Source organism: Poecilia reticulata, linkage group LG7 (genome assembly GCF_000633615.1).
Source record: "Poecilia reticulata strain Guanapo linkage group LG7, Guppy_female_1.0+MT, whole genome shotgun sequence".
In the NCBI taxonomy this organism is placed as follows: domain Eukaryota; kingdom Metazoa; phylum Chordata; class Actinopteri; order Cyprinodontiformes; family Poeciliidae; genus Poecilia; species Poecilia reticulata.
Window position 1 is genome coordinate 19792041 of NC_024337.1, and position 12074 is coordinate 19804114.

Genomic DNA, 12074 nt, shown 5'->3' on the forward strand with positions numbered 1-12074 from the left:
CCGTTCTCACTCCACTACATCTACTTCATCCTCCTTCCAAGTAAGCCCTCCTCAGTCGTTATCATTTTACTCGTCACCGTTCTCTGTCTAACCCTGTGCTCCCCTGTTGACAGTCAGACGACCCGGTCCGCAGTTCCAGAACTCACCTCCTTCCCTTTCAATAAAATCATTGTAAACTTTACTGCCTGTCTGGTTGTGTTCTCGCATGTGGGTTCGTAACTTACCTCCCATCATGACAGATTTACCTTTTTTATTGGCTTAACAAATCAATCATAAGCAACATATTTTGAAATTTAATGTAAGTGAAGAGCTTTTTTTTCTTTCAAAATAATGGTAAATAAATACAAATTTCAAACATAAAAAATCACAAGTCAAGTTTTCTGAAATAAACAGCTATCTTGAAGTATTTTGCACATTTCATGAGCTAATTCATGCATCCATTTGCGTTTAAGCCATGTCTCATTTCTGCAAGGTTCAGGGAGCTTTTTGTACAGTAATGGAAAAGTTGCCAGTCTGAGCCAAAATTATCTAACAGCAACGATTTATGATAGTGGAAATAATCTCTGAGAGGCCAAGCAAACATGGGGAAACATGCCTCCTCCACAACGAAAGACCAAGAAAAAAAGAAACAAATCCTGACAACAAAGAGAAATACTGCATGATGAAATATTTCAACACTGATTAGAGTGCCTCTTGTCTCTTCCACAATTTACTGAGGAGGGGTGGGGGCACAACATGGCGTGCTCAGAATGAAAATATAGGAATTAATTTATACTCCATTCTTTAAAAGTCACAGCCACTTGTTGGGTGAACTTCGAGCACCTCTGGTGAGTGGAATGGGAGATTTACATCGTAAATCTGTGGCAACTTCATGATGAAATCTTGTCAAAAATGGAGCAAAATCTCAGAGGAAGCTTTTCAATGTGGTTTAAGACGTGGTGCGTGTCAAAGGACAAGTGCTGCTCCGTTCTGTTTAATGGTTGTCACACCCTTATCAACCAGATACTGGTGAGATGTATCTAATAATGCTGCCAATTAAATTCATTCCAGCAGTTTTCTTTTTTCAGTTTTAATGACAAGAAAAAGAAAGCATTACTCATTTATGCTAATCATAACACCATTAATGAAAACTTCAAACAAATGAGGAGGGAGGAAAAGACAAAGGCTTAAACAACCTGGAATTTGACATGGGAAAGAAATGTTTAACAGAACTTTCTAATCAGAAGATGAAAGCTTCCAGAGAGACCGAAACATAAAAGTCGACTGGACAGAGATGTGAGGCAGAACAGTAGACAAAGAGTAGAGGGTTAATGAAAAAACGTAAACGATGAGACGAGACTGCTGCTCAACAGACCTGTCACGGCTTGATGCATGGGACTCTCATCTAGCAGGACCAAATGCGCCATCAAAAACAGTGAGAGAAAATGTCGATATGTCTCACAAGGTGCAAAAGTGTTGGGTATCAGCATTTCTGAGTCACGCCTGGAAAAACTCCCCCCCTGCTGCAAGCATTACTTTGCAGCAGGTGTGAAGCAGAGCCTACAGAACAACTATGACTGAAATGCATCGTCTTAAAATTTAGTGGAAAGTCGCAAACAGCACACAGCGGGGGGGTTGTGTGGTACCACGGCCTACTGCGGCTACGCATTGTCTTCCTATTTATTTCACCTAACGTCAAGGCAGAGCTCCAATAACAGCGAGTTTTATCTCCGGTTATTTGTTTTTTGGTTTTTTTTGTTGCAAAATTAACAGATCAGCTGATGATGTGAGGGCTAAAAACAGAATATTGCATAATCAGGTGACTTTGCAAAGCTGAGCGCAGCCATATACTTATTGTCACACTGACTGAATGAAACCCAGGAGTGATGACAGAGTGGAGCGGCGCAGAGAGAGAGGAGAGTTTATCCTCTGGCCTCGAGGTGGGGCGAAGGACAATGGAGCTCAGAGGGAGAATATATTCGCTCAGGTCCTTTTCGTTCCGTCATCCATTCCTGTCAATCATGGACAGAATAAACCTCAGTTTGCTTTGATGCTTTAAAAATTGGAAGAAAAAAGGATGACAGGGACAGGAAAGGTCTGTTTTCCTCGGCTGAACAGTAACTCTCCAGAAAGTGGATCAGTTAAATGGGACACATTAATTTAAATTGTGATTCATGTGTTTCTTGACAGACTTACCCTAAAGTCAAAGCAGCCCAGACGACAAAACGCAGTGTTTGCGTGTTAGTTTTCTGCATGTAAACAGCTGTGAGCCAAAATAGGCTGCCTCACTCTCTTCGCATCAATTTCAAACCCTCTTAAGTCAAATTATGTTCTTTTAAAATACTTTTTTTTTAAACCAAGCAAGTTGCTTTGGTGTCTAAACAGACTGAGCAGAAAGGATTAAACTAAAACCCATTGACATTTCACAAGACAGTCTTGTATGTAAAGCTATAACCAAGTCACGCAATGGTTTACTTGGCCCTAATGAACAAAATATGAGTCGTTTACATAACTTTTCTTAACTTCACATGGAGTAACAGACACTAAAAGGGCATAACATTATGACCACATGCTTGTTTTGCTATCTTAACAGACCTGAAGCGGTGCTGTTTAGTTTACAGAAGTAGCCTTTTCTGAAGGGCATGTTTTCTAGTCTTTCCCATTTTGAAGAGCTGCTAAAAGAAATGGGCCTCTTTTTTCCACACTTATACCCCAGGTAAGCATGGAGGAAAGGATTACTAATATAAATGTATAACGTATTTTATGGATATGAGTTAAGAGAGGAGAGGACAAACAATGAGTTTCAGCATTAACTTATTTATTCATGCAGTTTGTTTTTTTGTCCTTCATGGCTCTCCACTTTTAAATATTTCCAACACACTCCTAGACGAAGCCCTTGATGTGGTAATAGCACGATAAATTTCTGCTAAGGTTTTCTGGTTTATGTGCCCCCCTTCTGGTTTGGAAACATTTCAAAAAACTTCCCTGCACTCGTTTAAAAGGAGTTACTTCTTAAAGTGGCGTGTATTTTTCATGCCTAGTAAAAGTAAAAGAAATAATCATATGTGAGATTTTGCTACTGCAAAAAAAGTATTTATAGAATTTTAACACATTTTTACCAATACGTGTGGTATTGGCTATGCACTATGAAAAATAATACATTTTCTATGAACATGTTTTTTTTCTGACTCTACTACTTTGTTTCAAATGTCATGTGAAAATGCTCTGCACGGTTAATAACTACCAGCTCTGAAGGAAAAAAAACATTTCTGTCTCTGTAACACCACCTTAAAATAAACAAGGAGAAAAAATTGTATTTAAACTTCATTGCATTTCTTAAAATAAATGGAACATGAAACTTTAAGTGGCTGTTCCCCAGAAAGACCACATTTGCACATTTTTCCATATCTCTTTATTTTGTTACTTCCCCTGCTTCCACATAAATCTCTTCTGCAATGATCTTTGATTTGTTCCTGCTATCTGTGCTCCTGGGATTTAATTTTCACACTTTTTCCCTTTCCCAACTGCTTAGCTTGGCTCCCAAACATCTGCCTCCTCCTCGCACGTGACGACAACGTTTTCCCTCAATGTCCTTACCGCACTTGAACACGGACCTGTGAAGCTTCTGAGACTGTCAGAGTAAACAAACAAATACTGCGACCAAACAAGCTGAACCAGTTCCAATTAAAATCCAGCAAAACAGACATTTTTACGAATAAAGTGAGTTCTGTTCACTTTGGATCACCCAAAACATCAGAGTCACTTGGTTATTTGACTCCAAAAACACATCAAGTCTTGAATAGTATATTAGTTAATTAGTATCATCATAGCAGAAATGATAATGGGCAACCACCAAGAACATTCTACCCTCTTTCCGTCGTGAAGATTGATCTCACTCATCCAGGCAGTAAGCCACCAGCAGCAAGTCTTTCGCAGAGTCTAGCATTGAAACACCAGAGAGGGATCATTTGCATTTTGGAGATGCTGGTTGGAGACGTGTTCCAACAAACTTCATGTGTGAACTTGTCTGAGTGGAAGAAAAAAAGGACACAATTTTCTAACTGTTTTGCAAATAAGAGGCCAATAAGCTCCGACGCATTTGCATTCAGCCCCCTTTACTCTGACACCACTCAGTAAAATTTGTGACAACCCCTGGTGTTTCTAAATCACCAAACTAATGCGCATACAGATCCAGATTTTCTGTTAAGGCCTTAGCGAACAAACAAACATCACGAAGACCAAGAAATCCAGCAGACAGATTGGAAATCAAGTTGTGGAGAAGTTTAATGTGTTTGCAAACACATTAAGACATCACTGGATGAGAAGAGTATGATCAGGAAGGCAGACATGTTAGCTCTGGAGGAGCTGCAGCGACGACAACTACTATCTATAAACAGCACTAATGGGACCGTAATGGAAGAGTGGCAAGAAGAGAACAACTGTTGAAAAGACTTTGTCCAGTCAGATTGAACACAAAAACAATGTTTTGGCTTTCATGCAAAAACTACCATTGTGAAAAATAATGATAAGAGAAGCAGGTCAAAGCTGGGAAAACTTGTTAGATGCGAGTCTGAAGTTGGACCGAACCTGGAGAAACAGGAGATCCGGATCAGCATAACAGAGAGTTAAATGAAAGGGTTAGTAGTTTTACAAACTGTGCATAAGAGTAACAGGACATGGAGCAAATGTAGCGCAAACAAAGGAAACAGTTATGAGCACCAGTGAGTGAAATCAGGGGAATATGAAACAGCTGAGGAGGAGATCAAAACAGAAATTGAATAATTAACACGGAGAAAAATCTAAAATACACTGAGAACAAAACATAAGAACTAAGTAAGAAACTAAATCTAAAGGAATTAACTTGTACCGAAGGACCCTAAAGACAATAATGAACAACAGAGAATGAACTGAACATGGAAAGAAGAACTCAAACAAATGAATCATGAAAGCTTCACCTTGCAGAGAAGCAACAACTGATCATATCCTGCCAGAGCTCTAGAGGAACGGTTTAGATCTCAAATACTGAAGAATATTCTAGAAAGTTATCAAATTTGGAATTTGTGGCAACTGTTACAAAATTTATTTTCACAAAAAAAAAAAAAAAAATCCCTCTAACCCGATTAAGTGTAAACTACAATAGCAAAAATCTCTGTATATGTATGCTAGGCTGGCAGGGTAAACTTCAAAATACATGCAGCTGCAAGTGCAGTGAAATTTGGCTCTATAAAGAATTGACTCAAATAGGGGAATTACACATGCCTATGAATTTTCCATTTATAAAAACCTTCCATTTTTCTTTGTGCTGTTCTAACACACGAACCGCAATAAAGGAACTTTTTAAGGCTTTAGCATGACATTATGTGCAAACTTTCGAGCCGTCTGAGTAATCTTGCAGGACGCTGTGCAAGGAAATTTCTTTTCATGTTAGCTGAGCCATGCTTGGCTAGTTTCCATTCTGCTGGGAAGAACCAGCTTGTTAGTGAAAGCAGCTCCTTTCAGAGCGGCCCACAGCCTTGGAGTAATGCTCAAGCTGCAGTAACGTAGAAAACGCTGGCTCCAAAGTAACATCTACATAAAAGCTGAGACCAAACACTTTGAAGCAGAGCCTTTTAATCTGTCTTTTCACTTACAGACACATGAAAGTGCACCATGAAGCGTGACTTTTACCTGCTGCACATGCATAGCAAACATCTCCTGTGATGTAATGATGAGGTTGGACGAAGAGGAGCTCGCATCATCTGTACAGGGACAATGCGGCAGGCAGGCAGCTTTACTACTACAGTGGTATTGCAGGTTCAGCTGAAGGAGAGGCGCTGACATCCATACTAATGAGACTCTCCACAGCGCAGTGACCAAGCGTATGCAGGCGGAAACAATCATCCAGCTTCCACTGTGCATGCTGCTGAAAGCCTCCCAGCTCTCCCCTCAGCATCTCTTTCTATCCCACCTTTGGGACGCCGAGGCAAACAATAAAGCATCTTCGACAAAGAAAACCCATCATAATTGGTGCTATAATAGCGGCAACCACTGAAGGACGGGAAGTATAAAAATATGCAGCAGGCCAAGGACACGAAGTGGATAAGAAGTATGAAACACTCATTTCAGCACACGCAGTACACGTTTGCAAACATGATTAATTTTCGTTCATTTGCGGTCGCACCGAGGGCTAGTTTACGATGATTAACACTTTCGGGAAAGCAAAATGCTCGCTTGCTGAAGGCTTTTTGCAGAGTCAGGAATTCCTTTAGAAGCAAAAGAAAGTTATGCAAGTTTTAGCTCAAGTGTTGTTGGAATATCAAAGCAACGACCACACAGAACAAGAGAAGATAGTCCAGAAAATCAGAGACAAAATAACTATGACTATTTATGAGTTACATAGGTAAAGAAACTGAAGGAAAACCTAGAAAAACAGGCAGGGTACTAGGAACGTTCAGAGTAATGAGTCTGGGAGGTAAATATACAGAGGAGGGAGTGGAGATGACAAAGGAACTAATTACAAGTAACTGATTGCAGCTGGGGAAGAGAGACTAAGAGGAGGTGACAACCAGCTGGGGAGAAGAAGAGTAAACGGCAAACTAAGATAAAAAAGCAAAGATGGAGCCCCAAACAACAGAAACACAAGAAGAAATAACTGAGCCAACAAAAGGAAAAAACTAGGATAAGATATTAAGGCATCAATACAAGGAAATAATCAGAAACCGAAAAGTCAAGACAACAGAAATGAACTGCATACAAATAATCAAAAGCGAAAATGTGAATTTAATCTTAAAGACACTTTGATCAAAAGCTGCAGTGAACAAAAATGTTTTCAGTCTCAATTTAAAGGAACCAACAGCTCGTGCGTATCTCAGGTTTTCAAAAAGTTAGCTCCAGAGCTAAACCACTTGGTGCTTTTTAGTCCAATAGCAACATTTTGAAATGTTTTCTTTGATAAAATTAGAAACTGTGATGGAGCAGATTTTCCTGGTGCTGGTCAAGACTCTGTTAGCAGCGTTTTAGAAGAACTGCAATTTTCTGTTGCCTGAAAGGACACCATCACAATAATATATAACTTATTGGGAAAAAAAACCCAACAGCGACAACAACTAATATCTATAAACAGCACTAATGGGACCGTAATGGAAGAGTGGCAAGAAGAGAACAACTGTTGAAAAGACTTTGTCCAGTCAGATTGAACACAATAAAACATTCACATCATATTTTCTGAGTCTTACATGAACATAACACTGACATAAAATGTCAATTTTAAGATCTTAAACAATGATTTTCTATTTTACCAAAAGGATGATTTGACATACCCTATTTAAAGAGCTTTACAAAAACATTAAAAATGTTCCCAATAAATTTAAGTTGTATTTCTATTGAGAAATCTTGTTTTATGTACGGAAGGATAAATTTAGCAAAAATATTTGTTATTGCTTAACAAAAAGTTGAAGGTATTAAATGCCATTTGTTTTGCTTGTACGTGGCAAGCAGATTTAAAAGAAGGGATTTGCTTTTCACTATTTGATCTGGACATTCAAGATAAAGTCTAAAAATTTATGCTGTAGGAAGTAACTCGCCTGATGCCTGGACACAGCTGGGGTTGCTTCAGGCATCTTGTGGGTCAGAACAAAGTCAAAGATTGTAGCACCAACTAAAGTAATCCCTTAAGTACCAAGACATCCAAGGTCAAAAATAAGAGCAAAAAACTTTTTTTTTTTTGTTTAGTTTCTGTGCTATGCAGAGGCCTGTACGACCTTTGGATAACCACAGGAAATTAATTTGCACCCGAAGGATGAATAGAGTGATTGCCATCTGATGACGGGCAGATGTTCTCCACGCAGGTGGTGAATCTCAGGCTAATATTAGCTCAGTCATTAGCGAGCTTCCTTAGCCATGCATCAGAAAGCAAAGTAAACTATGGAAATATTCAAAGTTAATTTAGATTTCTTCCTTTAGGGCCTGCAGTGCAGTCGATCTGTCACTTTGGAAAGAGCTGAGACTCAAATCTTCTTGAAGGAGTTGCCTTCTAGCCTTGCTTAAGCCTCAGGAGCACGTTTCTGTCGCTTTGCATAGAAGTCTTCTTCAAGAGCTGCCTGGCTCTCCCACCCTGCTGTGAATTATGCAACACTGGAGCTCACAATGAAGGCACCCTGACTGTGGGAACACAAGCAAGGATTTTAACCTCAGTAGGACGTGGTTGGAGGCCACAATAGTCAGGTCTTGTTGTTTCACGGCTTGTGCAACTGAAATTTGCAACAAGACAGCTCAGGGTGACCTGCCCGCTGAGTGACGCGCTGAGTTGTCGAAGAAATTGTGCAGAAGTGGTAACCTCCACGCCGCCGCAAAGCCACTGCAGATGAAACATTTTTTAAAGTCAGTTCTGTGCAGATGTTGCTAATCCTGTCAGTGCTGCAGAGCAACTCATTTTCCATCAGACATCCAGCAAAAAAAAAAAACAAACCAAAAAAACAAACTCATCACTACTGTTTCTCTGTTTTTCAATAATCAATTAGTTTTTCCTGCTTTTGTCTTGGACGTATTTTATTTCCCTTAAAATAAATCTGATGTGAGGAGATTTATGTGGTAAACTCTGCTCTCAGTGTGTATTCTCCGATGTCCGTGCTACTTTGAGTGATACTTAAATTCAAGCTCCACTTTGCGCAACGACTGTGGACGCTCACAAACCCACAATGAATAATATATAGACAGCTAACTGAAGTATAAAAACGAGGACAGCTGTGATAAGCGTTAATTCCCTCGATACATTTTAACGGAGTGAGCATGTGATCGCATTGTTATGCAAATCTCTTTCAGTGCGAGGGCACCAGATACTGAATCTTCTTAGGTTGGGAGGATTTACACTTCTGAGATTAACAAAGGACACCGAAACACCTCCTGACTGTGAAAATGTACATTTCTGAAAATAAACGTTTCTGTGTATGATATTGCCAAAGTCATAACTTGGAACAGAAAGTTTTTACACCAACACCTCTTTGCGCTTGCATCCTGCACCATGAAGAGCCTACTTGTGGGCAACCTCCTCTATTTTTCTTGCAACATTTTGCACATGCTGCTTGCTAAATACATGAACACCTATTAAACCCAACAGATGCAAGCAACTTGCACCTATTTTGGCATCAGGTCGCAGTTTCAGCTGTAAAGATGCACACATGAGGTGCAGAAGTGATCAAAGACATAGAAACAAAGGGAATTTCTGGAGTTTCTGAATTAAAGATTTTAAATGCACTGCTGGAAATCAGAAAAATTGAATATTTTATCTCCTTAGCTGGTTTATTACAAAGATTTTGCACACAGTCTGTGCAAATATGTGAAATTCTGATCAATGTTTAAAGCTAAAACGAGAAAGGGCTCTGCAGTTTGTATTATATAGTCACTTCCTCCCAATCACAGGTGGGTAGAATAACCAAAGGTTATACTCATCTCAGAGAAGCAGTACTTCAACATTTTTTTACTCAAGTAAGAGTAAAAAGCAACCACTAAAGAAATTATTCAATCCTTAGAAATGATGTCATCGATCCAAAAAAAAAAATAAAACTATTTGCAAATTCCAGTATTTCTACGACTAAACTGAAAACAAGTAATGCAAATAACTAATATGACATTACATTATATTTAAAAAAACAACAAATCCAGGTAAAAGAAATACTTTTCCAAATCCAATTGGTTCAATATAAATCTCATGAAACTATTAGTTATTGGGTAATATCTATACAATATGTAGAAGAGGGTAAAGTACTTCTGATGTCAATATATGAGTTTACTGCATTATTCTTTTATGCTCTGAACATCTCAAAAGGTTTGTCAGATATAATATTACTCAAGTAAAACAAATAAACTACTCCTAAAAGTACATTTTTTCCAAAAAGTTACTCAAGTGAAAGTAACCAGCTCGTTTTATGGCAGTAACATTTCAAAGGCTGGTCAGTCATTCATTTTATTCAGGTTTTGGAGTCGCAGACCCAAGATCTTAAGGTTTTCTACCAAAATGGTTTCAGTGACAAACTGATACCACTGCTTGCATGGAATCAGCTTGTTCTGTTTCCAGATTCACCAACAAATCATCTAACCTTTCAGAATAAAACTCATGTTATGGAGGACGGCTTGCGGAAACCAGCAGTCGCTTGAAATGCTGCGGATACCATGCTGAAACTTCAGTCCCTCAAATTCAAAGACATTTCAGTAGCTTCAGCGTGACGAAGCAGTTGTTTTGGCTCTGTGAAAACACAAACTCCATGCATCCCATCTCTGTGTCCATCACACAGTGAATGTAGGTCAGTGCACTGCACAGAGCGGAGCTGCCATTTTCAGCTCAATTTGTAAACACTGCTGGGTTTTTTAAGTTCACGAGACAGTATTCATCATCTTGGGCCAGATTACCAGCAATACATGTTTCACTTAAATAACACAAAAAGCATTTTGTTTTCACTCAGGGTTTTAAAATTCATTTGATGAAACAGTTAAGTAAAAAGCAAAGCAGTCCGTAAGGTGGCAACTCATTTTTTTGCTGCACTTTTATTTTCAGCAATATGCATTCCTGACCTTTTTATCTTGAGTGTTGAGTTTTGTATCTCTTTAATGGCAGCTACATAACCTTTTATTGCAGGAAAACATATGCAAATACAGATTAAGACAAAGGAAATGTACTGAGAGAGTCAAATGTCAAAGTTAATCGACACTTTATCGTAATACACAAACAAAAATTGAATCCGATATCTAATTTTCTCCCAAGCAAATGACCCAATTTACAATTTGATTCATGCTGCAGCCTGGCTTTACAGAAATATGCAAAATAAACACCAGATCTCTGGTTTAGGAGAAGGCCTCTAATGTGTTAAAAGTACATGACAACCCCACAGGAAGCAGCAAGCTTCCATTTCACTGACCTGGTTACTGTGGTGACAACACCAACGCTTCTGCGAAAAGGGCTATTCAGGGAAGTGATAAATTAATGTCTCTTTCACAGAAAATTCGGGATTCCCAATCTATGTTTTTCTAAACCATAATCAAAACACTTTTTCTGTCTCATTTAAACTAAAATGAAGGTCAAAATCAAAGTAAAAACAGTGGATTGGAGCAGAAAGATCATATGTGTTGTCAAAACAAGGGAGGGAAGTCAAAGTATTGGGTCATCTCTGTGTCTGCAAGGTCTACAAACCAAACACATACCACAAAAAACAAACTTTTGCTTAGTGATGCACAGAGAAATCATCTAGTGATCAGAAATTGATTAAATTAATTTTTAATTTAAATGACCCTGAATAGTGACCAGCTGGCCAGAAAGTCAAAATCTAGTTTTAACCATGCTCTTCGGTGTGGAAGCTGTTGCTGAAGAAAGAGGACTCAGTCCTTTCACACAAGAATATAACTATTTGCCAAGAATATGAATCTTTTATGACATATCTGCTCTGAAATTAGGACGTATTGGAGAGAAACAGAGAGACAGAGAACAAGCCTGATGTGCAAATCTTTACCAATGTTTATCTTACAGACAGGATGATGATCTACATTCTTAAGCAAAATACACACAGAAATTGCTATTTTAATATTGATGAGCTGCTAAAGATAGTTTAAAATGTCAGCTGTGTAATATGTGTCGTTCTTTATAATAGTTTGTTTAACAACTGCTCTCTGCAGAGCCTCTCTTCTTAACATGAATAATAAATAATAACTATAAATAAGTAAATAAAAACAGGAGATTGGAGTTTGACCACAATTGCATCTCTCATTTTGTTTAAGATGAGATCAGTGCAGATTGAAAGAAAAACTAAATCTACACATTTCTTATATTTTGACTTGTTGATCACACCTGCATGGCATAATACTTGGGATTACTAAAATTTGCAATCAAGGCATTGATTGGACTCCTTGAGTTGTCTACCTTTATTTTAGTTTTTGCTCTGACTTACTGTGCAAGAATCTGACTGTGTGAAAAGACGGGATTAAGACAAAGCAGCATCCGATGTGATTTCCCAGTCTCTGGCTTGAACTCACTTTGATCTGCAAAATGCCAAAGTATTCCTTCTTAAAATGCGCCACTGAAATAGGCTTTTTTTTTTTTTGGAGTGGAAAGTGTCTGCATTAACCTGGTA

The 12074-nt window shown here is 38.5% G+C and overlaps 1 protein-coding gene and 1 long non-coding RNA gene across 4 annotated transcripts in view; one reads left to right on the forward strand and one right to left on the reverse strand.

Annotated features, from left to right (window-relative positions):
• dlgap4a (discs, large (Drosophila) homolog-associated protein 4a) overlaps nt 1-12074 on the reverse strand; it is a 103715-nt gene that overhangs the window by 79040 nt on the left and 12601 nt on the right. The window lies entirely within an intron of this gene.
• Nucleotides 5-181, forward strand: LOC108166447 (uncharacterized). The gene is made up of 2 exons (XR_001776803.1): nt 5-40; nt 114-181. It is a non-coding gene; the product is annotated as an uncharacterized LOC108166447 (long non-coding RNA).